Here is a 27,603-nt window from a genome sequence, read left to right as displayed (position 1 = left end):
AGGTAATAAATTTCATTCAAGTAACATAAATAAGGAAAAGTATTGCCGATTGGCTGTAGTAGTGTTGCAAACTTCAATTAGTAATATATGTTTATTTACTTCGGGAAGTTAGCTTAGACTTTAAGTCTTAGTGTGTTAATTTGGATATGGATGTGATCTCTCATGCAACCAAACTGAATGATAATAGAGGGTCCGATGACCTTCCCGGTCATACATAGTGTAGCGATGTAGTGCCATCCCTGGGCCTAGTCGGCTCAGACTGTAGTTAACATTCAGGATGTAATAGCGTCCGTCCTGTATAGATCTATACATGTAGTGTTGATTTCCTTCCGGGAAGCTCTGGTTACATGGTATTTGCGTAGTAGAGTGCCGTATAGAGGGATAGTGTGTTATATTCTGGATTAGTGTATTCTCTGGTATTATAGTATAGTAACTTTTAGTATAGTGTATAGAGTGCATTAACTTGTAGTAGTAGTATTTATAGTGGGTATCATAGTAATAGAGGTAACGAGCAGTAGTCTTAACTATACCTATTATAGTTAAATAGTGTGTGGGATTGCAAGCCTTTTATTTACAAAGGTCTTGAATAAGATAAAGACTTTCATATCTAACACAAATATATATGATATATAACTAAGAATTCAACGACAGTCGGACGTATAACAGTATACCCTAAGACCACAATCAAACAAGAACAGGAAATAATGCGAGTTATCGGTCCTAAGTCCTTCAAGTCTTACTTATATAAATATATTGGTGTAGATATAGCTTAAAAGAAAAGTAATTTAAAAGAAGTTTGAAAATAATTTGATGACAATTTAACACAGAAAATGCGTTTGATGGTTATCTAAAACAGTTTTATTGACAAGTAGCTAAAAGTATAGAAAATCCTTTTTGGTTGCAAGTTATAAATCACATATGGTTTGATACTAAAACTTTTTGCATTTAGATTGTATTCCCCCCCTAAAACATGTAAAAACATTTGAAAAAGGTTAATTAAGGGGTATGAACTCACCTGAAGCGAGTGGATCGGATGGAAGTCTCTGTTGAGTGTTTGGTGTCAAGTGAAGACTTGAACACACTTTATGAATCTATTAACATATGAAGACATATGTTTTCATATAATTAGTGAGTGAAACACTAATTTAACATGCATAGACATCCTAATTTGAAGAAAAACGCTTTGGTCAAGTGGTAGGAGGCTATTAGGTTGCAATGAAAGAGTATAAGGCCTCACCATGGAGTTTACTCTTCTAATACTCACCTTAGGTGAGTTTACGGCTCAGGGACCATTTCCCCCATGAGTTTACGGTCATAAACTCATGGGAGGAGTGGGTTTGAGTGCTTAAAGGTTTCTTATATCACTAGGGATAGTTCTAGGGCTTAATCTAAGGCTTGAGGGTTGTTTAGAGTTAAAAGAGGGCACTCCCTTGGAGTTTGCAGTCCTAGGACCACTACTTGGGAGTTTACGTTCGTGAAACCCATGGTTTACGGTCGTGAACTCTTGGATACCCCTCATACTTCGATTTTGAGGTCCTTAGCTCATTCCTAAAAGTTTCTAAGTGAAGGTCCAAGGCTAAATAGGGGGTTTAGGGCTTAATTTGCATAGTTTGAGGGAGTTTATGGCCTAAGAATGTTCTTGGGCCGTAAACCCTCTTTTAAGCCCCCAAACATAATGTTTAATGCATAAAACACTTCAATGGTAAGTTCTAAGTTAGCCTCTAAGACTAAGGAAGGGTTTTGGGGCATTTTTGGCACATTTTTAGGGGTTTACGGCCTAAGAGAGTTCTTGGGCCATAAACTCCTTGTTCTTGCCCTATTTGGATGATTTTTGAGCTATATGGACATTTAATGAGCATTAGAACAATCTAGGGTAAGAGGACTTACAGTTTAGAAGCGGAAACTTGCGGTTTTTGGATGGATCGGGCCTTGAGGAGAGAGAGTAGAGAGAGAGAGAGAGAGAGTGACTAGAGTGGTAAAGAGTTCCATTCAATGCCCACTCAACCCTTATATAGGGGTTGGGTTTGTGGCCAGGTGGGAATCTAACCGATACTGACGTTAAACGGGGTTTAAAGTTCTACCCGATTGAATGTTCGTAACACGGCTTAGTCATAAACTAAAAATTTTCTCAAATAATTTCGAGGTGTTACATGTGTTTTTATTTCGTTTCAATAAAATAAAAATATTAATTTATATTTCTAACCCAAATATTAACTGAAATAATAACAATAAATGTTATTTTATTAGCGGAAATGGGTTACAACGACGAAATAAATTTCGGGCTGTCACACCATCTCTCTAACCATCTATCTATGTTATTCATATGTTGTTCCCTCTGCGTTATTGGAAGACATCCGACCTGGGATACAACATATGCACTTCTATATCTGAATTATTTCTTAATGATTGATTACTCACCTAAAGTAAGGAGTTCTTTGTAAGTTCTTGATTGTCGGGGTATGTCGGGAAGTGGGGAACACGTTCTAGTGCATCTAAAATTGAACCATTTACTAGGTTGTCTATAGATCTCGCTGCTTAATTTAAGTGGATAACAATATCCTTGGTCGTCGTCAGCTAAATGGTCTATTTAGGAATATAGGTGCAATGTCCTATCACTTATAATCTGTCCAATTTGTCAAATATCCTTTGTGTTTAAGTGGACCACAATACCGATGATTGACCAGATCTAAAGATGTCGGTGTGTGCTGATAAAAGACATTGAATTGCCTGACAACTTTGATCCCAAATTAGTCTTAAATTTTTGTCCTTATTTTTGTTTTTGGTAAATTTGTTCATAGTTTTCCTCTATGCACAAATTTAGGGGGAGAATTAAAAAATTTAAAAAATCAAACAAAAATCAGAAAACCAAAAATCTAAAAATATTGTTATCTATGTTTTATTTTTTTTTTCAGAAAAATCAAAAATTCCAAAAATATTTTTGTTTCTGTTTTAATTTTAAAAAAATATGAAAAATCCAAAAAATATTGTGAGCCAAGTTTTCTTTTAGTTTTGTTTTTATCTCAAATTTTTTTTGTCTTGAAAAATGAATTCAGATGTAGATGAGTCTCATGGAGACTGTATCGAGATTTTTTGAGCGAAGGCTTCATCTGTGATCATTGAAGAATTATCATTCGAAGGAACAAGAATTGAAGATTATTCTTTGAATATTCAATCTTTCAACCCCAGAAGTAAGGTGAAGTTGACTTGAAGATTATGTGACAGATTGCATTGAAGCCTCCTCAATCAATTTGCTGCTATCTATGTACCTTCTGATGTGATCCAGAAGATTCGTTCTCTCTGATATTCTCTCTGAAGATTCTCAAACTGAAAGTGCCATTTTCAAGATTCTCTACATCAAGCCTCTTCACCCAATGTGCATTCAGAGTCAAATTTTGAAGAAAAGCCCAACTGCTCAAGATGAAGTCATTTATTGAATATTCATCAAGTTCATCTTGAAGCTGTGAAGACATCGAAGATAAACACTGAAGCCAAACTCCCAATGAAGATTGACAAGAAAAGCCAACTACTTTTTTAGGGGGAGTTTGTTTGGTTAATTAGAAAAGAAAGCTATAAACCAAGGGGGAGATTGTTGGGTCAAAAATATGGTTTATACTTTACTTTTCTAGGCAATTGTATTTTTCAGTCTAGGACCGTAAACGGCCTGGTGCTTACGACTGTTTGGGTTAAAAGTTTGGGTGTTCACGGTTGTAAGGTGTTCATGACTGTGAACATGTTCACGGTCATGAACCCATTTGCGGTCAATATATATAGTTGTAAGGGTGAGGAGTGTAGACAACCAAGGCTAGAAAGGAGCTTAAGTATGTGTACTCTAAGGTGTTCTAGAGAGAGAAAGTTAAGAGAAGGTGCAAGTGTGTGTCAATATTGTGTAAGGAACATCATTCTAATCATATCAATACATAGAGATTCATCAAATTCTTCTTCTCCTTCTTCGTATTTTGATCTTGCATCATCCAAATGATTGGGATTCTGCACCATCAATTGGATCTGATTGATACGTCAAGCAAATTTGGGACTTACACTATCCAAGACTGCAATGGGCTTCTCCACATAATTCAAGCTCCTATCCTCCTAAATATCATTCAAAGAAATAACTACGGTCTCATCTGAAACACACTTCTAGAGCTGAGACACGTGGAAGGTGTTATGGATCTGACCGAGCTCATCCGGAAGATCCAACCGATAAGCAACCCTACAAACTCGGGCAAAAATCCTGAATGGACCAATGAATTGGGGCCCTAACTTGACCCTCTTCCGAAACTGAATGACACCTTCCCCAGGTGACACCTTCAGCAACCTAAAATCTCCCACCTGAAACTCGAGATCTAATCGTTTTCTGTCAGCATAACTTTTATGACGGCTCTGTGGAGTCCGCAATCTATCACGCACCTACTGAATCAATTTAGTGGTCTTAAGCACCACTTCGGTGCTTCTGATGACTCGGTTTCCATCCTCTCCCCTACAAACCAGAGTCCTACACCTCCGACCATACAACATCTCAAACGGGGTCAGTTAATAGTAGAATGATAACTATTGTTGTATGAGAACTCTTCTAGTGGAAGGTAAGTATCCCAACTCCCTCTAAAGTCTAACATGCATGCCTGTAGCATATCCTCGAGCGTATGGATCGTCCACTTGCTATGACCATTAGTTTGGGGGTGGTAAGCAGTGATGAAATGCAACTGAGTAGCCAACTCCTCATGAAACTTCCTCAAGAATCTGGAGGTGAATCGAACATCACGCTCCGAGACCTCTTGTCGTTGGATCCTGACTTTAAAAACCTGCTCTTTTTATAGGACCTTGAAGATCCTTCAAACTTCCTTTTTTATCCAGTTTTAGCTTTCTCTAGACCCTTTTCCCTTATCCAGGTCTCTACATTCCTAGCTGCCCAGATGGATGCTTTCAGAGTAGTTGCTAGTTTCACCATTAGATCAAAATTTGTTGGTAGTCCCATAGCAAACGTGTTTACTTTGGAAAGTTCGGTAGGAACCAAGTTAGGAATTAGCTTCATCTTTTCAGTGAAAGCTACAATATACTCATCGACACTCATATTTCCTTTCTTCAGATTCTAGAATTCATTATTGATCTCCATATGGTCTTGTTCAGAGTAGTATTGCCTCTTTAACTCCTTAAGGAAGTTCACCCAAGACAACTTCCCTGCTTCTCCCTTTGGCATGGAATCAGGCAACAATTTCCACCAGCTCAATACTCTAGTCTTTAGTTGTCTAACAAGTAAAATGGTCTTCTCCTGGTTGCTGCAGTCATAGCTATCAAACATCATCTCCATCTCGGAGATCCAATACATTAATTCCACTGGTGTTGATCTCCCCAAAAGACTTGGCAGTTTGGAAGCCATGAATTCCTTATACTTTCTTCCATTCCTCTTAATCTCCTAGTTAAGGTTGTTCCTTCTTGATGGGTTTTGATACAAAATATAAGTTAGTTTTTCATAAAACCGGCAACAAAAGCTTTAGAAATAACACGTATATTTCTTAATTTATAACATAACCAAACCATCTAGGATCCATTTATAGAGGTTAGAATGATATTAAAAATAACCATAAAGTGTTTTAGAATTAAAACCTTTGGAGACTTTGAACCTACTTGGTTTTGGGGTGTTGATGAAGATAGAAATATCAAAGAAAATGATCTTCTCTACAAGTATCCACCATCAAGATTAAGGCACTTGGAATGCTAGTTCCTTCTTGTATTCTTGAGTGTCTTAATCCTTTAAGCCCTTAACTTAAATAAGCAATAAATGATTCAACTCAAGGAAGCTTTTAATCACCAAACTAGCTTTAAGAAAGAGAGAGAGAGAGAGAGAGAGAGAGAGAGAGAGAGAGAGGTGGATGGAAGAAGAGAGTTATAGTTATGACTCTTTTCTAAGAGAAAGAGTGACCAAAAATGTAACTAAACACTCCTTTATAGAGTCCATGCAAAAGGAAAGCCTCACCATATAATAATATAAAATATTAGCTAGCCTTTAGGAGCATGGGGAGCAAAGGAGGGAGGTTGACAATCAACCTCCCGTGCTCCCTTAATTTTCGGCCAAACATGGTTGAAAGAGACAAAATGTGTTTGCTAGTTTTTTAACTATGATATATTAACTTATTTTATTAATCATTGTTAACCAAAGTGTCCAAAAATTTGTACATGATATAATAACTAGTTATTTTCACAAAAAGTTAATTATTCCCTAATTAATTACAAGAATTGATATTATTTATTAATAATAATATTATTAATAAATACATAAAATGTGGCAACTTGATAAAGGTGTGACCTTATAAGATTAGATGTTATTAGAAATATCACTCAATAATGATTCTTGACCATATAGATCCAACAAACTCCCACTTGCACAAGATTCGTTATAGACTGACATAAACACTAGTTGATGTCTGGCGATAGGCTACTGCCCCTCACAATATATGAAGGGTGTCATCTTATCAACAACAAATTCCAAGAGCTCTAAGCTACAATTGTTACTAAAGGTGTGGTATCAGTTATTCCTTTGTCTCAGACATCATGTTGAACATGAGATATGGATCGCCATCAATCTTATTTAGTGTTCAACTTTTAGTAAGGCCTTAGATGTCTAATTCTCAATGAATATGAGGAACAAATTGATGGGTTTTGAGCATAACAACAATCCTATGGTGCACATGCAAACCCTAAAGCTTTGGATCTAGTTTTTCTAATTGTACATGCAATAATCATCCAAATCTCATAAACCCTAATCTAGCATGCTTTCGAAATTGACATAATAAAAAAGTTAGAATTATACCTTTCTTTGTAGCTTGAAAGTCTTCAACCTTTGAGTGCTTTAGTATCACAAGTGTCATACCACTAACACAAACACCAAGAAACAATTGGAGAATATTAGAGAGAGAGGGAAGGGATACTAATTTCATCTCTAAGATCCTTAGGGTTCAAGTAGCCGAAATTGTGATGACCAAGGGGTCTATTTATAGTTGAGATACTTGGGTTTCAGTCAAAGACCTAATCTGGTTGCTTAGGCTCTAAGCCGCCCATAAGATCCTTCTAGAATCCTTATTATGGACGAAATCCTTCTGGGTTATCCATAAGATTTCGTCCACCCCTATCCATAAGGATTCTCAAATCATTTTGCAATTATCACATATTTACAATATCAGTACCCTTAATTTAATTAATCTCTTTTGACCACAAAATTAATTCTAAATTAATTCTTGACAAATATCAATTAAATAATATGATTTCTCTTTTTAATATATTATTCCTATAATATATTAATAAATCATAATTAAACTCTTTCTCCATAATTCATTTAGTCAAGTTGCTTTGGTGAAGGCAACCCAAAAGGAACATGCTACTATCTGGTCAAGTACATACCAATTATAGTTATGGGCTTAGACACTAATCCAATAGTCTCCCACTTGGATAAGTCTAATAAGTGTAAATGCAAGTATGACTTCAAAATCCGATCAGCAATCACAGCTGTCAAAGGCCGTTGTCGAACTCTGACACATCCTTTAGACAAGGGATCGTATAGTTATCTATTCTCAAGATATCATGTGGACAAATACATGGAACATAGTCATAATTATTGTCTAGCAGTTTATTTCCCGATTTCCGATTCATCTGACATAGAACTTAATTGAACACATCAACTTAGTCCTGACCGGGCCCGACACATAAATCAAATCAAATCATCAAGGGGCCCAAGATATCACTTTTAACATCGTTGGATAAAAGGAATAGATAAACTTCGAATTATATGCTTGTACCATTTACTCATCAAATCGTACACAACAATACGTTTTATAACATCAAGTTGTTGATGCATTTATGCATTATCAATGCACAACCGACTCATAAACAGTAACTCATATATCTAGGTTTAAAGACTATATGATATTATCGTCTCACAATCACTCGTGATTAAATTCCATGAAGTGATTCATGTGAGCGTGGGTTTAATCCAATGCTCAAATCTTATTTTAGTAGCACTCATGAACGTTGTAGCAAACTTTTGCTATGTCTAAACGCTTTAGACAGTCTACAAGCCAATTCATGACAATCTTCTTTCGTAGTTACTTCCAACGTATGATCGACTGTGGATAGTTTAAATAATCTTATTCTTTAGGAAGTCAAAACATGCAAAGTGAAACAATAGTAAATAATTAACACAAGACAATAACATTACTTATAAAAAATACTCCTTTATTTAATCATCAAATGTCAATTAAAATTTATCTATTACATGTTTCTAAAGGCTATCTAATCACTAAAACTAATATCGTCTTTCAGCCCAATACTCCTAGCATGCTGCAAATGCTTAAGCATACTCAGTCCCTTCGTAAGGGGATCTGCTGGGTTATCCTCTGACGACACCTGTTGGATTAGGTGTCTAAGCCCATAACTATAAGTGTTATGTACTTGACCCAAGAGTAGCATGGTCCTTTTGGGTTGCATTCACCAGGGCAATTTGATAGGATGGATATTTGAGAAAGAGGTTATTTGTGATTTATTAATATTATAAGTATAATATATTAATTGAGAAATCATATTGTTTAATTAGTATTGATCAAGAATTAATTTGGAATTAATTTAGTGATCAAAAGAGACTAATTAAATTAACAGGGACTGATTAAGTGAATCAGTGATACTTATAGTTTGGGCTAATGATCCGTGTTGATTATGTGGACAAAATCTTTGTGGAGTCCATGAAGATTTATTCTAAAGGGCTTATCATATGGCTTATTGGATTAAAGGCCCAAGGAAGTGGATTAGGGTTTACATGTTTAAACTCTAGGAATTCCACACTATGAGAGAAACCCCTTAGCTCCAAAATTGGCACCCAAGAGTTCCAAATAGAACCCTAGCCGATTTTATGTTTTCATGACCTCTCTCTCATTATCATCCACTTGTTCATGATAATCAATATCTTAATCTGTTGAAATCAAAAATCGTGAAACTCACCGGTATCGCTTTTGGTTCTTCGTCACTTTAGACTTCACGAACACATTCTGATTATCATGTATTGATTGTTTCATTTTTGTTTTAGAAATCTTCTTAAATTCGATTGATGTTCTTCATAATTTTGAACTTTTGAATTGACTGGAGTTGATTTGGGTTATTATCGGTCGATAATGATCATGTTGATCAAGAAAAATAGTCAAATTATTTCTTGGATTTGGATGAACTTGACATAGAACATTGTGAATGGTGATGAATATCAGTTGGAATAAGATGTTTGATCTGAAATTGTTCTGAAAAGTTGTCAATTTGTTGTTTGTTGACTGATAAACTGAAATTCAAAACAAAAAGTCAAAATCGTTGTTCTTGGTTCAACTTGTACGCACGCTTCACTGAGTTGTACCATTGGATCATCATTGTGTGGTTCTTGAGTTCAATGTTTGAATATCAACTTTTGGTTGTTGATTTGGATTTGAAGTCGATTGACGTCAACTGGTGTTGGTCGCTAGTTCGCTTTGGAAGTCAAAATCAGTGTTCTTGATAAATCAAATTCGAAATTGAAAGTTAAACTGGGTTTGGAATCAATGGTTTGGAAGTCGATGTGAGTTTGTTTTGGGTTGAACTGCGAAAAGCGAAGGAGGTTTGATGTCCTGTTCAATTTCATGAAAAACGAAGGTTAAGGGCTTGATAATGAAGAACTGAAATCGAAAAGTGATGTGGATTTTGGAGTTATGATGATTTCGAACATTTTGGATTATGATATCAAGGCTTGAATCAAAAACGAAGATTTTGATGCTTCGTTAAATCGACGACGATTTTGGTTTCAATCAAACAGACGAAGCCTTGAAGTTTTTGGTGACTGAGTTGTTTGTATTTGGGAACTCAAAAATTAAACGAAATGTTGATATAGATCATTTTGGGGCTAAAGCACGAAAGATTGATAAAAAGTGACGAAGACTTGACGTTGAGTTGCTGTTGAACGAACAGGATGATAACGAATTTTTGGGAACGAATGATTGAAAGCTTGCTAAAGAAGAATGAAGGTTGTGAGATCGATTCAGAGACTAAATTGTTAAGATGTCATTCAGAGGCTTCGAATGGCTTTGTTTTCGTTAAAATGGTAGTGAAAAATTTTCGTTAGAATTGGCTATGGTTTTGGTTCTCTGATTGAACGAAAGGGAGAGAGAAAATAGGTAGATGATTTTGTATGAAGGGGTAATGAATATTAACGAAGGGATGAAGAACCAAATTTTGTTAAAGGTGGAATCATATGATTGGAAATTTTTTTCGAAAATGACCCCTGAACTTACGAAAGTTTGACATCTTTTACAAAATATTCATAAGATTGGACAAAGTTTTGTATGTTTTGAAGTGTGGTGCAGAATTTTCGAAATTAGACCCTATATCTTCGAAAGTGTGACACATTGTATCCATCTTCGCATGTTGGGACAACTCTTTGTATGATTGCGACAACATTTCGTATGTTTTGAAGAAAAGTGCAGAAGTTTCAAAATCAGCCGCTGAAATTTCGAAAATTTGGCAGTTCATACCCAAATTCGAAAAAGGACTGTTTTTGCTGAGAATTTGAAGAAATTGCATTTGAGGCCCCTACAGTTAATGCAAATTGATGCTTTCTACCCAACTTTGGAAAAGGGGGAGAGTTTTTCATTTTTGGCTGTTTTGGGCGCACCGGGTCACTGCAGAATTTTGAAATTGACAATTTCTACCCATTTTGAGAAATTTTGTCAAAGGCGATCCGTGAACGAAGATAAAAATTGAATATTTTTTTTTGGGTTTTCTAGATTAAAGGACAAAGTTTATGCCACATGTTAAGGGAGAGTTTTGACATGAAAAATTATGAATAGAGCACGTTCTCTTTCCTTGATGGTTTTATAATCAAATTTCAATTATAAAAAGGGGGAGAAATTTATATGGAAATTCGAAGTTCAATTTTTCATATTATGTGAACTTGAAGACCGAAGTGACCTTGAATTTTCGAAGTACACGAAATGATGCAATTGGAAGTTTGGAAGTGATTTCGTTTCGAAATGGGTTTGGTTTTATTGAAGATTTTCGGGGTGTGTTTCTATGCTCAACTTTTGGGTGATTAATAAGATTTTGAGAAGCTCGTAATCATTTGTTGATACTTGCTTTGTATGGTCTCACATCCTAGAGCCCAAATTGAAGAATCATGGAAGAATTGAATATTTGAAGTTCATTTCGATATGTGTCACCCATGACGCCCGGATCGTGTAGTTGCTTGATTTGGGAAGAATTAAAGTGTGTCATCCATTCCTAACTTTGAGCGGGAGAATGTTGGGGTGCAAAGTTTTCTATGTATGACTTTGTAATGTGTTGACTTTTGTAAAACCCACTTGCATGAGGTGTATTATCCTTTTAACTCATGAGATAGAGAGTGAGAGAGAGACATGGAAACACCTCTATATAAGGTGGATTTAGTCCACTTGTAGAGGTGTGCTTGAGAGGTGTAAAAGTTGAGTGTGTAAGTGTGTGTTATTTATGTAGATGTAGATCTATGTCCCTTTTTGTAACACCATACATATTCAATACATCTCTTGAACACCGAAATCACCATGTTCATTGTGTAATCTTTAATTCCGCATGTCAAACCATGTTCTATAGTCACAAAAATGGTTCCTTGTGATTCCATTTGAGGCATCACACTTGAGGTGCTAAGCTCTTGAAAGGGCCAATTCTACAAGCTACAATATAGAGGTATTTATCCAACTTGTTTTTATGTTGCAAATATCAAACTGTATGCTAGTTGTAGGCTTCATGCTTTGGATAAGTCTTGTTGCACGTATAACTAGAGAAAACTTAGATCCAAAGCATTAGGGTTTTATGTGCACCATAGGAGGTTAGAGTACATAAAACCCAACATTGGTATTGGAGTCATGGGTTGTTTTCTGTTATATAGATGCATTGTTTATTTGTTTAAAGCTGGAAAAATTGAAAAAGTGCCCTCTGGATAGTGGACTCGACGAGTCAAGCACAAATCAAGCCAACTCGACTAGTCCAATATTTGACTCCACGAGTTCGATAGGTTGGTTGCGGTTTTTCGGGTTTTTTAGCCAAGATTGGATTAGGATCATTACCATGAACTGTTTTATATTATAAAATATGGTTTTTTATATGTTAGTGATTAACCTCATCCAATTAAAAGATAAATTGTCAAATCTTGAGATAATTACTAGTTTACATGATAAGATAATTGTTTCTCATTCTTTGATTTGAAGTTATTTTGCTATAAGAGTTACATTAGGTCAAATAGGTAAAAGGATAAAACTATGATTATTTTATTAGTTAAACATTTGATCTAAATGGCTTTGAAGAGGTTCATAACTTGCCCTCAAGTTATAGAAGTTGGAATGTCTCTTTTTATGACCAAAGAGAGTTATAAAAACTTGCCATCAAGTTTTGGAACTCAAAAGTTTGTTAAGGAGTTACAAAAGTTGTCATCAAGTTTGGAATTCAAGAGTTTTTGAATTAGTTTTTGGAATTTGAAAAGTTTAATTAAAATGTTTTAATTTAAAATATTGAATTCTAAAACATCTACTAATTGAAAGGTTTCAAAAAGGTGCAAATCTTGGGTTCATAACTTAAAAATTAATTAAATAATTTTTAATTTTGAATTTTTATAACCTTGATGCTTTGAATAGTTCAATTATACCTTATGGATCTTATTAAGTTAATTAAATGTTTAATTAAAAGAGATAGTTAATAAATCCATAATCATATGATTTAAAGTTAATTAAATTAAAAGTTTAATTTATTAATAGATTAAACCATCTAATATTTTAAAAGTGTAAAATATAACCTTATACTATATAAAATTAAAAGTCTAATATATTATATATGTATAAGTTAAAAGTCAGTCTTACCGTTAGTAGGCCTCATTCACGAAGCTGCTCTATAAGGGGTGTTTAAGGAAGCGGTATGTAAAATGAACGCCATTAGGTATCCACTCTTACCCACCGTACCCTTGACTAGTGGAGGGTCGTTAGCCGAATGGGTTTGACAGGACATTTAAATCCCTATTAAAAGTATAATGAAACATAAAATAACTAAGCCCTTATAAATTCCAAATCTTAGTTACTTTAGGAAAAATGTGAATTTGATGCTAATCTAAGAAATTGCACTTTGCACCTTGCCAAGTCGTTAGTGGAGCGTGTGTGGTTAACCAGCACACTAAATTGGACTAGTAAGGGTGGCAAAGGGTAGCTCGATGATTATCATAGATCAATGGAGCGTGTGTGGTTAACCGGTTCATTGATTAGGTGATAAATGACTTCGAGAGTACCAAGCTAATTTGCATTGTTATTCACACCTTGTTTATGATCCTCGGTATCCCAATCACAAACTTGAAGGGCATAATCAAGATTAAACATGTCATTGAAAAGTTCAATGAATCTCAAAAGATCTAGGAGTTTCATTTAAAACTTAATTCGTTTAAAATTTCATTTTCATGGTGGAATTGGTAAATCGTCATTTACTTACTAGCAAATAGTTTAAAATTGGATTATGACATCCCTCTTCCGAACTGTGAATTATTGTGTTGGGTCCTAGCCTTAATATTTCATTTGGGTGTTATATTAAGGACTTAAATCAACTAAACTTGAATTTCTCCCTTGTAGATGTCTAGTTCAGACAATTATGGTCTTCCCAAATCTTTTGGAAAAATCTTTCCTCATGAAGATGATGTTCCTAAAAATTATACTTCTCTTACTCCATCTCCTCCAATAATTCTCCCTAACCCACATGTTCGTCGACTTGAAAAGTTCAAGGTCACTCAAACCCCATTGGCAGGTAAACACGAAGATGGAAATGTTGTATGGGCTCACGTCTTGGAGATGAAGTTGCATATTTATACGTTGGGATTGTTGGGTGTCGTTTTCCCAAGGAGGTTGGCTATTGAATTGGTTCTTCAGTTACTCCCTAATTCATATAGTGAGTTTGTTAAGGACTACTATGTGACAGATCACGATGTAACCCTTATTGATCTTACCTATTTGCTAATTGCTGCTGAATCAGAAATGATTTGGCGCACTGGTAAAACAAATTTGACTGGAAGATCTACTTCCCAAACTTCCATGGACATTGGCAATGGCAACATTGGAAGTCCAGAAAAGTCTTCTCTTCCCAATGGAATGGGATCGGCCATGGCCAAACCGTTTGACCAAATGGTAAGGAGAAAGGCTAAGTCTGAGATTGTCCCGTGTGCCATTCCGAAAGAGTTTGCTTGTTTCTATTGCCAATGGAAGGGGTGTTGGATGCAAAGCTTCCGTATTTACCTGAAAGATCACAAGGATGGTAAATTCAAAGTGCATGACTCATGTAAACATGTTCAACCAACTTTCCATTAAGGAAAGCGAATTTGACATCCATTTGCCATATTTCAAAATCATGAAATGCAGCTATGGCTAGCATAAACCTTATAGAATTAATCTTCGCTACTGGTGAGAAGGTCTGATCATAGTCAACTCCGGGAGTTTGAGTAAAGCCCTTCACAACCAATTGTGCCTTATACGTGTGTAATTTCCCATCCATGTTGGTCTTCTTCTTGAAGATCCATTTGTACACGACTGTCTTACGACCTGGTACATTGTCAAGAAAGTTCCAAACTTGATTGTCATACATGGACTGAATCTCACTGTCCATAGCCTCTTTCCACTTTGCAGACTCCTAGCCTGCCATGGCTTCCTTGTAGTTGTTAGGTTCATCCATATTTATTAGCATACTATCAGTAATAAACGTATCACCCTCAGCAGTTATATGGAAACCATATAATACGGGTGGAACACTAACTATACTGGAACGTCTAAGAGGTAGGGTCTCATCAATCGGTTCAATAGGAGTTTCCTCCTCGAGTTGAATGCCAGTGTTAGAGGTTCCTTCAGAGCCTGATTCTTGAAGCTCTTCAAGATCAATTTGCCTCCCACTGTCCTCTTGGCATATGAGTTCTCTTTCTCTGAAAACCCCTCTCTTCGCAACGAAGACAACATTGTCACTCGGTCTATAGAAGAGATATCCAAGGGACTTCGATGGATAGCCGATGAAAATACACCGTTCACTATGTGCTAACGAGGGAACCTTCCTTTCCACATCTCGTGAGGTATTTTGGAAACCTTCTTAGTTGGGACTAGATTATGGATACGGGCGGCAATCTCTAATGAATACCCCTAAAATGAGATAGGTAACAAAACTCAACTCATCATGGAACAAACCATGTCCAACAAGGTTCGATTGCGCCTCTCAGCCACATCATTCAACTGTGGTGTCCTAGGTGACATCAATTGTAAGACAATTCCACATTCCTTAATATAGTCATGGAACTCGATACTAAGATACTCACCACCTCGATCGGATCGGAGCATCTTTATCTTTCTCCCCAGCTGATTCTCCACTTCTTTCTTAAACTCTTTGAACCTTTCAAAGGTTTCTGACTTGTGCGTGATTAAGTAGATATACCCATACCTACTATAATCATTGGTAAAATTCACATAGAAGCGGTTCGCATCCCTTATAGTAGACCTAAAGGGCCCACATACATCCGTATGTATGAGATCCAATAAACCCTCACTCCTTTCACAAGTACCAGTGAAGGGTGACTTGGTCATTTTCCAAGCAAAGAAGATTCGCACGTGTCATCGGACAAATCGATTTGCAACACATTATTTCTTAAGTTGACATGTACAAGAAGACAATGCCACACGCATGATTTGTCCAAACCATTCGACAAATCAATTTGCAACACATTATTTCCTAAGTTGTCTATTACTATCACAGTTTCATATATACCATTACAAGGCAATGCTTCAAAATAGAAAGTACCATTCAAGAAAGCATTAACAAAACCAATTTCATTATTAAATGAAAATCTAAAACCTTGTTTATACAAGCCATGAAAAGAAATAATGTTTCTCTCCATTTCATACGAGTAGCAACAATTATTTAAGTCTAGACCTAACCCGCTACTAAGCACTAAAGAATAAACTCCAATCTTTGTGACAGGCGACACTTTCCTATTCCCCATGATCAGGTTCATCTTCCCATGCTCCACATCCCTACTTCTTCTTAGACCCTACAAATCAGAAAAAATGTGAAAACCACATCCTATATCAAGGACCCAAGAACTAGCATGTGATGAGTTATTAGATTGAATAGTGTAAATACCTGCGAAGGTGGGCTTTATCTTCCCATCCTTGATGTCCTGCAGATACTTCAGGCACATTTCCAATGCCCTTTCTTGTGGCAGTAGAAGCACTCTGCTTCCTTTGGGTTGGTAGAGGGGGCAGCAGAACCAACTTTGGTCCCAGTAGAAGATGATCCATCATGGGACTTTCCTTTGTGGCTCTTTGAAGGATCCTTCCTCTTCTTCCCTCTTCCTTGCCCAATAGCAAAGACAGGTGTATCAACATTAGGAGTAGATGCAATAGATTTTCCTTTTGGACTACTCTCAGCAGTCCTTAGCAGGTCTTGAAGCTTGCTCAGAGTGACCTCCTCCTTGTTCATATGATAGGTTATACGAAACCGGTCATAACAAGGAGGCAACGAGTGTAAAATGATATCTATGGCCAACTCCTCATCGAAGTTGACATTCAACTTTAGCAAGCGGTCCACAAACCTTTACATTTTCTGCAAGTGGGTCATGATGGACTCTCTATCCTTCATTTTGGTAGTGATCATCCAGGCAATGATCTCGTACCTTTCCTGCCCATCACTTTGATGATACCTTTCTATCAAATCTTTGTGCATCTCGTATGGGTAGTAGTCCTCATAGGAATTTTGGAGTTCAACAGTCTTTGTAGCGAGCATGACGCAATGGACCTTTGTAGTGTCCCTTTCATGAGCCTCGTAGCCAACAATTTGTTCGGGAGTAGTAGTATTTTGGTCAATCTCTTTCAGCTCCTTGTCAAGAACATACTCTTTGTCCTCAAAATATGTGACCATGCGAATGTTGCGAATCTAATCATTAAAATTGGATCGATCGAAGATCACCTTCCCACACAAGTTCATGAGTGAGAATGAGCCAAAAGGGGTTGAGCCAGAAGCATTGTTGTTTGGAGTAGACATCTGAAAAAGAAAAAGGAACAAAGTTTAGATTAGATAAGAATCCCTAATTAAACATGCAAATGAGAAATTAGGGCTAGGACCCAACACAATTATTTACAATTTAGAAGAGGCATGCTGTGATCTAATTGCAAATAATTTGAAGATAGGTAAATAACGATTTACCATATTCCACCATGAAAAACGAAAAGGATTTTTAAGTTTTAAATGAATTGAAATTCCTAGATTCTTTTGAGATTCGTTGAACTTTTCAATGGCATGTTTAAATCTCGATTATGCCCTTCAAGTTTGTGACTGGGATACTGAGGATCTTAAATAAAGTGTGAATAACCATGCAAATTTGTTTGGTACTCTCGATGTCATTTATCACCTAATCAATGTGCCGATTAGCCACACACGCTCAATCAATATATGATAAACATCGAGCCACCCTTAGCCACTTTTGCTAGTCCCAAAAATTAGTGTTTCAGTTAACCACACATGCTCCACTAACGACTTGGCAAAGTGCAAAGTGCAATTTCATGGAATAGCATACATTTTGACATTTTTCCTAAAGTAACTAAGATTGGAAATTTTATGAAAACATTTAGTTACTTTATGAATCATTATACTTATTGATGAGGAATTAGTTTTTCCTATCCTACCCATTCGGCTAATGACCATCCACTAGTCAAGAGTGTGGTGAGTAAGAGTGGATACCCAATGTCGGTCATTTTACAGGCCGCTTCCTTAAACACCCCTTATAGACCAACTTCGTGAATGGGGCCTACTAAAGTAAGACTAGCTTATCTTATACATATATATATATATATATATATATATATATATATATATATATAATTAATCTGTTAATATTATAATAGTATAAGGGTAGAATTTTAAAATTTTAAAACTCTAGGGTTTAGAATTTAAATATTTCAAAATTAAACTTTTTAATTAAAATTTAAATTCTAAAACTTGAGGGCAAATTTTGAAACTTTTCAAAATATATTTTAGATCAAATTTGAAAAATAATTAATTAGCCAAATATTTATCACATAATTTGACCTAATCTACTTTCCTTACAAGTTAATTCAAATAAAAAATACAAATAATTAATCTTTATCACATAAACTAATAATTATCTTATTATTGACAATATTCTTCTAACTAGATTAGGATAATCATTACCAAATAATAAAAATTGGATTTTATTAGTCAAAAATGTTTTTGGTAATTATCCCAACCCAAATTTAGTCAAAATCCTGAAAAATCTGTCAACAGACCCGCGAACTCGTTGAGTCAGACTTGGAATCGTCGAGTTCACTGTGAAATCATTGAGTTCATCAATGGATTGTCGAGTCCATGCATCAGATTTGAAATTTTGACTTTTTCAGCTTTGAATAATCAAGCATAGCATCAAATACATTAGAAAAACAGCCTAAGCTCTGATACCACTGATGAGTTTTGAGCATAACAACAATCCTATGGTGCACATGCAAACACTAAGCTTTGGATCTAGTTTTTCTAATTGTACATGCAATAATCATCCAAAGCTCATAAACCTTAATCTAGCATGCTTATTTCGAAATCGACATAATAAACAAGTTAGAATGATAACTTTCTTTGTAGCTTGAAAATCTTCAACCTTTTAGAGCTTTAGTATCACAAGTTTAATACCTCTAATCGATAACAAACACCAAGAAACAATTGGAGAATGTTAGAGAGAGAGAGAAGGGATACTAATTTCGGCTCTAAGATCCTTAGGATTCAAGTGGCCGAAATGTTGATGCCCAAGGGGTCTATTTATAGCTGAGATATTAGGGTTTCAGTCAAAGACCTAATTCGGTTTTTAGGCTCTAAGCAGCCCATAAGATCCTTCCAGAATCCTTATCATGGATGAAATCCTTATGGGCTATCCATAATATTTCATCCACCCCTATCAATAGGGATCCTCAGCCCATTTTGCAATTATCACATATTTACAATATCAGTCCCCTTAATTTAATTAATCTATTTTGATCACAAAATTAATTCTAAATTAATTCTTGACCAATATCAATTAAATAATATGATTTCTCTTTTAATATGTGATTCCTATAATATATTAATAAATCATAATTAACCTCTTTCTCCATAATTCATCTAGTCAAGTTGCTTTGGTGAATGCAACCCAAAAGGACCATGCTACTATCGGGTCAAGTACATACCAATAATTTTTATGGGCTTAGACACTAATCCAACACAAATCCCATCTTGACTACCAACGCCCGTCATTGTAGTTCATGTCATACTTAACGATGGCCCTTATGACTGCATTTCATGGAACAACGTTAAACCAAGTCAAAGCACAACATTTCCTACACTTCAAGTCCCAAATATTTATCTAAGGTCTAAGATTACAAAGATACAACCTTAATCAAAACATCACTCATGACTATGATCCATAAAGTGATTTTGATGCGGGTCAAGTCCAATATTTATTCTTCTAATCAAGTACCTATGAAGTTGGTAGCAGCTCTTGCTATTTTCATCTCCATGAAAATCAATCATTCTAATCATATTATTCTTATCTCATAGATGTTCCCACAACTATGTATGACTATGGACATTTAGAATAATCTAGTTATTCAAGGATTAAGCATGCTAATATATAACACAACAATTATTTAATGAAAGACTATATCCAATATATCAAAACTCATTACCATATATGTTGCTTGTACAGTTCCAATATCCAAATACTAAATTTCAATCAAATACATCCACTAATGTCAGTAAGGTCCTATAAAACCAGCGTGACTTTCATACTTTAGCTAATGAGGGAACTTTGTTAAGTATATTCGACAAACTTGATTTGTATAAACTTTGCGAATACCACATTTTCATTTTTATATATTATAACACCTAGTTCTGGATCATTCTGTGATTCAGGATCGTGTGTTGGAAGTTGATTGTGTAAAGGCTTTGGGACATAAGTAGTCAAAGTTTAGTCCTTGTATAAGGGTTAATGATGGTTGCGTGATCTTAAACATTGAATTGTGTTTTGGGCCAAGGATAAAAAAGGAAAATCATGGGTCGCGGTATTGCATGAAATATGGGTTTTTTCCTAAAGGTTTTTAGTCTAAGATATCTAGATAATATTGTGGGGCTCTTCATCACCTTTCTGTGGATATAAAGAACGTCGAAATCAAAGTTATAATGAAGAAGTTATGACCGTTCGAAGCTAGGAGGGTTTTGGTTTGAGCCTAGTACGATGGGTGTATATAGTATACATTGGGCGTACTAGGCAAGAGGTGGTCACAGAGTCTAACCTAGTATGTTGGGCGTACTAGGAATATGTTGGGCATACACAATCAGATGCCAAACCCTAATTTGACGGTTTTGAGCCCTATTTAAGCTCCTTAACTCCTCCAAACCATTTCCATTCTTAGCCTCCACCCCTGCAACGTCCTCCCATGAAACCCTAACCCTAGTTTGAGCCTTGTGAGAAAAAAGAAGGTGTTTTAAGTGCTTTGGAGTATTCTTCGTGCAACTTGGAGAAGAAGGAGCCCATTGGAGAAGTGTTGGTTGCATTGGAGCTTGTAGATCCAGACCTTGTTCACCTTGATCTTTCTTCTAGAGGTATAAAGCTTGAATCTTGATTATGCTTTTGCTAGATCTAGCTAGTTTTGGATGTTATGAGCTTTTGGTCATTTTAATGCATAAAGTTTAGATCTTGAAAGTCTGTGACCTTATCATGGATAAAGTTGGAAACTTTATCCATCTAAATATCATTGTGATTTAGATCTGAAGGTTGGAGATTTGGACTTAATGGATTAAGTTGAAAAAGATGCACTTTTGGTCCCTTTGATACTTAAAGACTAGATCTTGGTGGTTTGGACCATTCTAATGGATATGGAGCTATTAGGAACCATAAAAATGAAATCTTGGGAAACTTTATCCAATATGGAGCTATTAGGAACCATAAAAATGAAATCTTGGTCCTTCTATCCCTTCCATGCAAGAGTTATGATGTACTGATGGATTAATAAGTTAAGGTTTTGGCTTTTGGACCTTTTATAGACATGGAAAGTCATAAAGGTGGGAAATTTATGACTTAGAATGATGTTATAGGTCTAGATCTGAGTGTTAGATGAAATAACTGAAGAGAATAAGCACTTAATGGAAAAATGCCATCTGTCCGAATACGTTGGGCGTATCTTTGAGTACGTTGTGCGTACTCATATGGGGTATGGTTTATGGACGGTGAGTATGCCATGTGTATGAGCTGAGTACGTTGGGCGTACCCATCCTGAAGTTGACTTGTTGACTTTGATTTCTGTTAACTATTGACTTTTTACAAAGTTTGAACTTGGGTCAAACTTGAGGATTTTGGGCTATTAATTAAGATTTTATTTAGTTCTGGTGTTAGTCGATTCATGAGTGCAAGTAGTGCAGAAAAGGGATCGTATCGTAGTGTTTCAGGGTTCTTCGATTCAGGCGAGTCTTCTCCTTCTGCTTATGAGTCGAAGACCCCAATATCGGCTCACTAAATTATGTATGTAGGATGCTATTTGTCTTTGTGACTCTTGTATGTTTGTATGATCTTGTGTGGTAGTATATATGCACTGACCTGTTGGTTCTTATTTTTTGTTATTGTGATATGTGTTGTTGTATACTGAGACTTCGGGTAGTCTCTAGGGTTGTCGATAACCCACCGGGCATGCTGTTTTCCCATTGAGACTTCGGATAGTCTCCAGGGTTGCTGATAACCCACACGGCATGTTGTTTGCTCACTGAGACTTCGAGTAGTCTCTAGGGTTGTTGATAACCAATAGCTTTTTATTTGTGTTGTGTTGTACGTGGTATTTGGGGAACTCACTAAGCTTTATGCTTACGATGTGTGTTTTAAATGTTTTAAGGTTATCTTATCTTAAAGGAGGTGCACGGTTCGATCGCATCACACCAATGGGAGATTTGTGAACATGATAACTTTGTATGATACTATGATAAATTTTTTAAGATTAAATGGTCCTGTTTAAGAGTTTGTAGTTGGGATTTGAATAAACATTTAAATTTTAATTGAAAACTTTGGGTTGAAATTTGGGGCGTTAGAAGTTGGTATTAGAGCCTTGGTTTGAGGGATTCATGCATACTCTCGAGTGTGCCTAAACTCAAACTGAGGAATTGGTAAAATTTTCTAAAAGAAAATGATTTCTAAAAAGGTTTATAAAATAGAAAGGGGTGTGATGCATGCAATCAGCTGAGCTTACATAATTATTTCCCAAATACCCATACGTGTTTTATGATTAGTGTTTGATATGAGTATATGAGAATTGCATGCTAGATTGGGAATATGTATTGGTAGCAGTAATTGATAAGTGTATGCTTTAAAATTGTATACGATTAGGATCATATAGCCCCAAATTGACTTATTTGGCCTTATTTCCCGTTCCTTATTTGGTTGTGGTCCTAGGGTAGAGTCTTTTATTCAATAGTCTATTTGATCCTATATTGCATATAATTTGCATACATAAGGAAACCGAAAATGAGTATGGAATTTCGTATAATGGGTTGTAGTAAGTGAGCTTGGGATGCCCTTTGTTTGTTTTGTGGCTTGAAGCGTTACTGCATGAATGTTGCTTGCTTTGTGCTTTGTGGAACTCTTAGTGACGTGAGTTAACTATTAAGTGGATATGTTAAGTCATATGTTGCATAGGTCAGTAATCTCAAAGAAATGGATTTGACTCTATTTCACAACTCTCATTTGAGTCTAACCACTGTAGGGTTGAGTCTTTTACTCGAAGGATTATCTAATCTTTGTGACATGTGATTATATTCATGAAGTAGTTAGTTGAAACTAGTGGGGGTTCTTTGGCAGTTGATAGTAGGGTGAGATCAGAACTTAGGAGAGCCTAGGAAGTGTTTTAGTGGGTTTGGATGTGCTTCTTAGCAGATTTTAGAGGGTATCATTAAGAAGAAGTGACTTAGAGGATTCATGATGATTCTTGAGGAAAGTATGGATAAGTGTGGAAGGTAGTATTGGGCCCGTACTATTGGAAACACATGATCCGTACTCGAATCAAGGAAAGTCCTAAAAATTCTATGGAGTTAGTTGAGGGTTGGAAGATGTTTAGGCACCATGCATCTGTTGCAGTATTTTAGTATTTATCAACTTTTCGGTTATGGTTGTCTGGTGTAGACCTAGATGCATGGTTGAATTCGAGGTCTTGGCGGCCTTTCTTTAGGAAGTGCCAGTCAGAGTCGCTGAACTCAAGAAGGGAGCGATTGGGATGAGTGGCTTGAGGATTTCATCCAGAGGATGAGTGATAAGACGATGACTTATTATGTCATTTTTATGATCAGGATTCTATTCTTCTAAGTTTTATGTGTTGGAGAAAAGAGAGAGAGAACATATGATTTCAAATATTAGTGGACGGCCTGGTGGGGGAAGCCAGATGGTTGTTGTACCCACGAAAAAGGTGGAAATACACGAAAGGATTCTTGTTGTTTGATCGCCTCGAGAAAATTTCATATGTGGAAAGAGTCATTTTCGTGGAGACTATACAAGAGGGGAACAAGGGCATGCCTTATTTGAGTTCAGTTTGAGTGTGTTTTAGTAGGTGGTTCCAGGTGATCAAGAGAAGTGAATTGGAAACGACAATTTTCATTGTCTAAATTGTACCTCGATTGGTAAGATGATGCCTCTTGTTTCTTATAGATTCTTGTGGCGAGGTGATGTTTAGGGATTCAGAGGCGAAGTCTTTGGTAATCCATTTGTTCATGGATAGAGAATCAGTGCTATGAATGGAATATCAGAGTTATTGCTTATGCATCTGCATGGGATTCTTAATGATAGAGGTGGTTATGATTGGGAAGTTTCTAAGGTCTCCATTTGAGTTTTGAAATGTCTTTGAGTTTGTTGGGTCTTTATTTAGAAGATCATCTTGCGTGGTGTTACACATTCCAAGAGCCAGGGATGGTATGTATCTGGCTGATCTGGTTTGAAGTGCAGTTGTCTGCAATGTCAGTTAGTGATAGTTCGAACCCAAGTCGGGGAGAACTAGGTATGTCACTTGAAAGATCATTGATCTGCTTGAGTTCATGGTTCCAGAAGAATAGGTTTCAAGGATCCGCGGTTCGGGTATGCGGAATTTTGGTTCGAAGCGAGGGTGTAGAGAAAGTTGCCATCAGTTATAGGTACTTGGAAATACATGAGTTGTCTTCTCGAAAGGAAGTTGTTGGTCAAGGAGCTTGTTGTAGCCAGCGGTCCCTTTCGGAAACGTTGATGAACTAATCAAGATTCGGTTAGTTCGCTCGGGTCGAGCATCAGTTGTTGAAGGATTGTCAGCTCGATGTATAAATTGCTACCTACAGTCTAAGATAAGCAGTGGATTGATCTGTCAATCAACTTCAGGGTTGGGTATATGTATTTCCACATGGGTTTATTTCAGTGGAAAAACATTGGATCACTGGGTTGTTGTTAGTGCATTCTCGATCGTTGGTTGTTCCCGTTCATTGTCTATAGTTAGGATGCTTTAAAGGTGTCGAGTTGCATAAGTTGGAGGTCAGTGGATGTGACAACCTATCGTTATGTTCTGTTTATGGTATATCATGGCTTCTGGGTTCGTTTTCCCTAAGTTGCGAAATAGTGGAATTATTGTCTATAGCAGACTTAAGTTTGATTCGGTAAAACTAGAGCATTGAAGTGAATATCCTTTTGTTTCAAAATGTGGGTCTTTTGGGTTCCTTGTCGTCATTTAGGATTGTAAAAGTATGTAGAATTTTTATCAAGGGAAGGTACTTTGGATACAACAATCTTTTTCGAGAGTAGTTAAGTGCTCATCTGGTTGGGGTGTGAGCACCTGATATCGTTTGATCATGGGATCTTCGTCCAGTAAGCTCAAAGTGGTGGTGTTTGGTAGGGAGATTTTGGGATGGATCGGTAATCCAGTGATTATAAGGTTATCAAAATTTATACCCATGTCAAGGATGCTCACTTGGGACCGCTGGGAAAAGTTCCAAGTGCGAGCAATGTTAGAATTTGTATTCATGTCGGGGATTTGGATCGGTATATCTGGAGGGAGAGCCAGGATTCCTTGAGGTTGGGAAGAATCCAATATAGGTCAGGTTGTGAGTACGGAGAAAGCTACCATTGGGTCAGTGAGGCTCGACCGACTAATCAGGTGGTACATATAAGATATTATTTGATTAATGATTAACTGGTACTTGTGAGAGGGGTGAAGGTTTGTTGGACCTCATACACACAGATGTGTGTGGACCCTTCGGAACCGCCATAAAGGATGCTAACCGCTTTTATGTTACTTTTATTGATGATTATAGTAGATATGGCTATGTCTACTTAATCAAGCATAAATCAGAAACCTTTGAAAGAGTCAAAGAGTTTAAGCAAGAAGTAGAGAATCAGCTGGGCAGGAAGATAAAGATGCTCCGATCCGATCAAGGTGGAGAGTATCTTAGTATCGAGTTCCTACACTATCTTAAGGAATGTGGAATTATTTCACAATTGACACCTCCTAGGAAACCACAACTTAATGGTGTGGCTGAGGGGCGCAATTGAACCTTGTTGGAGATGGTTCATTCCATGATGAGTCGAGCTTCGTTACCTATCTCATTCTTGGGGTATTCTTTAGAGACTATCGTCCATATCCTTAATCGAGTCCCTACCAAGAAGGTTGCCAATACACCTAACGAGATGTGGACAAGGAAGGTTCCCTCGTTAGAACACATCAAGGTTTGGGTTTGCGAGGATTTCGTGAGGCACGAGACTCATGACATGCTCGAACCTCAGAGTGAGCGGTGTATTTTCATCGGCTACCCATGAAAATCCTTTGGTTATCTCTTCTACAGACCGAGTGACAATGTTGTCTTTGTTGAGAGGAGAGGATTCTTTCGTGAGAGAGAATTTATAAGCCAAGGAAACAGTGGGAGACAAATTGACCTTGAAGAGCTTCAAGAGTCAAGCTGTGAGGGAACCTCAAACACTAGCGATCAACCTGAGGAGGAAACTCCTGTTGAGCTGATTGACGAATCAGTACCTCTGAGGCGTTCCACAAGAGTTAGGAACTCACCTGATTTTTATTGTTTCCATACTACTATAGAAGGTGATACATTTATCAGTGAGAATACATTGGTAAATTTTGATGAACCTAACACTTACATGGAAGCCATGGCAGGCCCCATGTCTGCAAAGTGGAAAGTGGTTATGGACAGCGAGATCCAGTCCATGTATGACAATCAAGTTTGGAACTTGGTTGACAATGTACCGGGTCATAAGACAATCGGGTGCAAATGGATCTTCAAAAAGAAGACCGACATGGATGGGAAGTTACACACTTATAAGGCACAACTGGTTGCGAAGGGCTTTACTCAAACTCCTGGAGTTGACTATGATGAGACCTTCTCACCAATGGTGAAGATTAAGTCTATTAGGGTTGTGCTAGCCATTGCTGCATTTCATGAATATGAAATATGGAAAATGGATGTCAAAACCGCTTTCATTAATGGAAAGTTGGCTGAGGATTTTTACATGAGTCAGCCAGAGGGTTTTGTCGATGCTAAGTATCCTAATAGAGTGTGTAAGCTTGAGAAATCTATTTAGGGATTGAAACAAGCATCTCACAGATGGAACCTTTGTTTCGATGAGAATGTCAAAGAGTTTGGCTTTTCGAGAAGTGAGGATGAGTCTTGTATATATGTCAGAGCTAGTAGGACTATATTTAGCTTTTTGGTACTGTATGTGGATGACATACTACTCGTAGGAAATGACATCCCAACCTTGCAGGAGGTGAAATCCTGGCTTGGGAAGTGTTTCGCTATGAAGGACCTTGGATAAGTTGCCTATATCCTAGGGATAAGGATATGGAGAGACAGGAGTAAGAGACTAATTGGACTTAGTCAAAGTACCAACTTGGACAAGGTGTTGAAGAGGTTCAACATGGAGAATTCCAATAAAAGTGACTTACCGATCCAGCACAATGCCAGATTGAGTAAGACTCAGAGTCCGAGTATAGAGGCAGAGATAGCTGAGAGGAGTGGATTACCATATGCCTCCGCTACTGGATCGATCATGTATGCTATGACTTGCACTCGCCCTGATGCGGCCTTTTGTCACACCCCAAAACCGGAACGGCGGAAACGTTCGGGGGTGGAGGACGTCATGTACAGTATCATAACAATGGAAAGTAGTAAACAAGAAACAACATCATCCATTACATTAATAGTATAGTTAAATACATGTGTGTTTTTTTGTAGTAATATGACACCAAAACAAGTAATTAAAATAAAAGACAAATCTTGAACGTGCTTCTTCTTCTCAGAACCTGGCATCGGTACCAGTCTATTGACGACCTGAGAATAAAAGTTATTTTGAAAGCATAGATAAACATTTAAGCTGGTGAGTTCATAAGTATTTAATGTTAATGTTTGTATAAGTTTGAATGTAAATGTTTGTAAAAGTTCAATGTAAATCTTTGTATATGTTTGAAAACCCCTAGAAAATCCCATATTTCCTACTAGTATAAAAAGTAGTCTTCTACCAAGACCCGACTG

This window comes from Lactuca serriola, chromosome 7, assembly GCF_051521515.1.
Source record: "Lactuca serriola cultivar US96UC23 chromosome 7, Lser_US96UC23_V15, whole genome shotgun sequence".
Classification (NCBI taxonomy): domain Eukaryota; kingdom Viridiplantae; phylum Streptophyta; class Magnoliopsida; order Asterales; family Asteraceae; genus Lactuca; species Lactuca serriola.
This window is presented reverse-complemented; position numbering follows the sequence as displayed.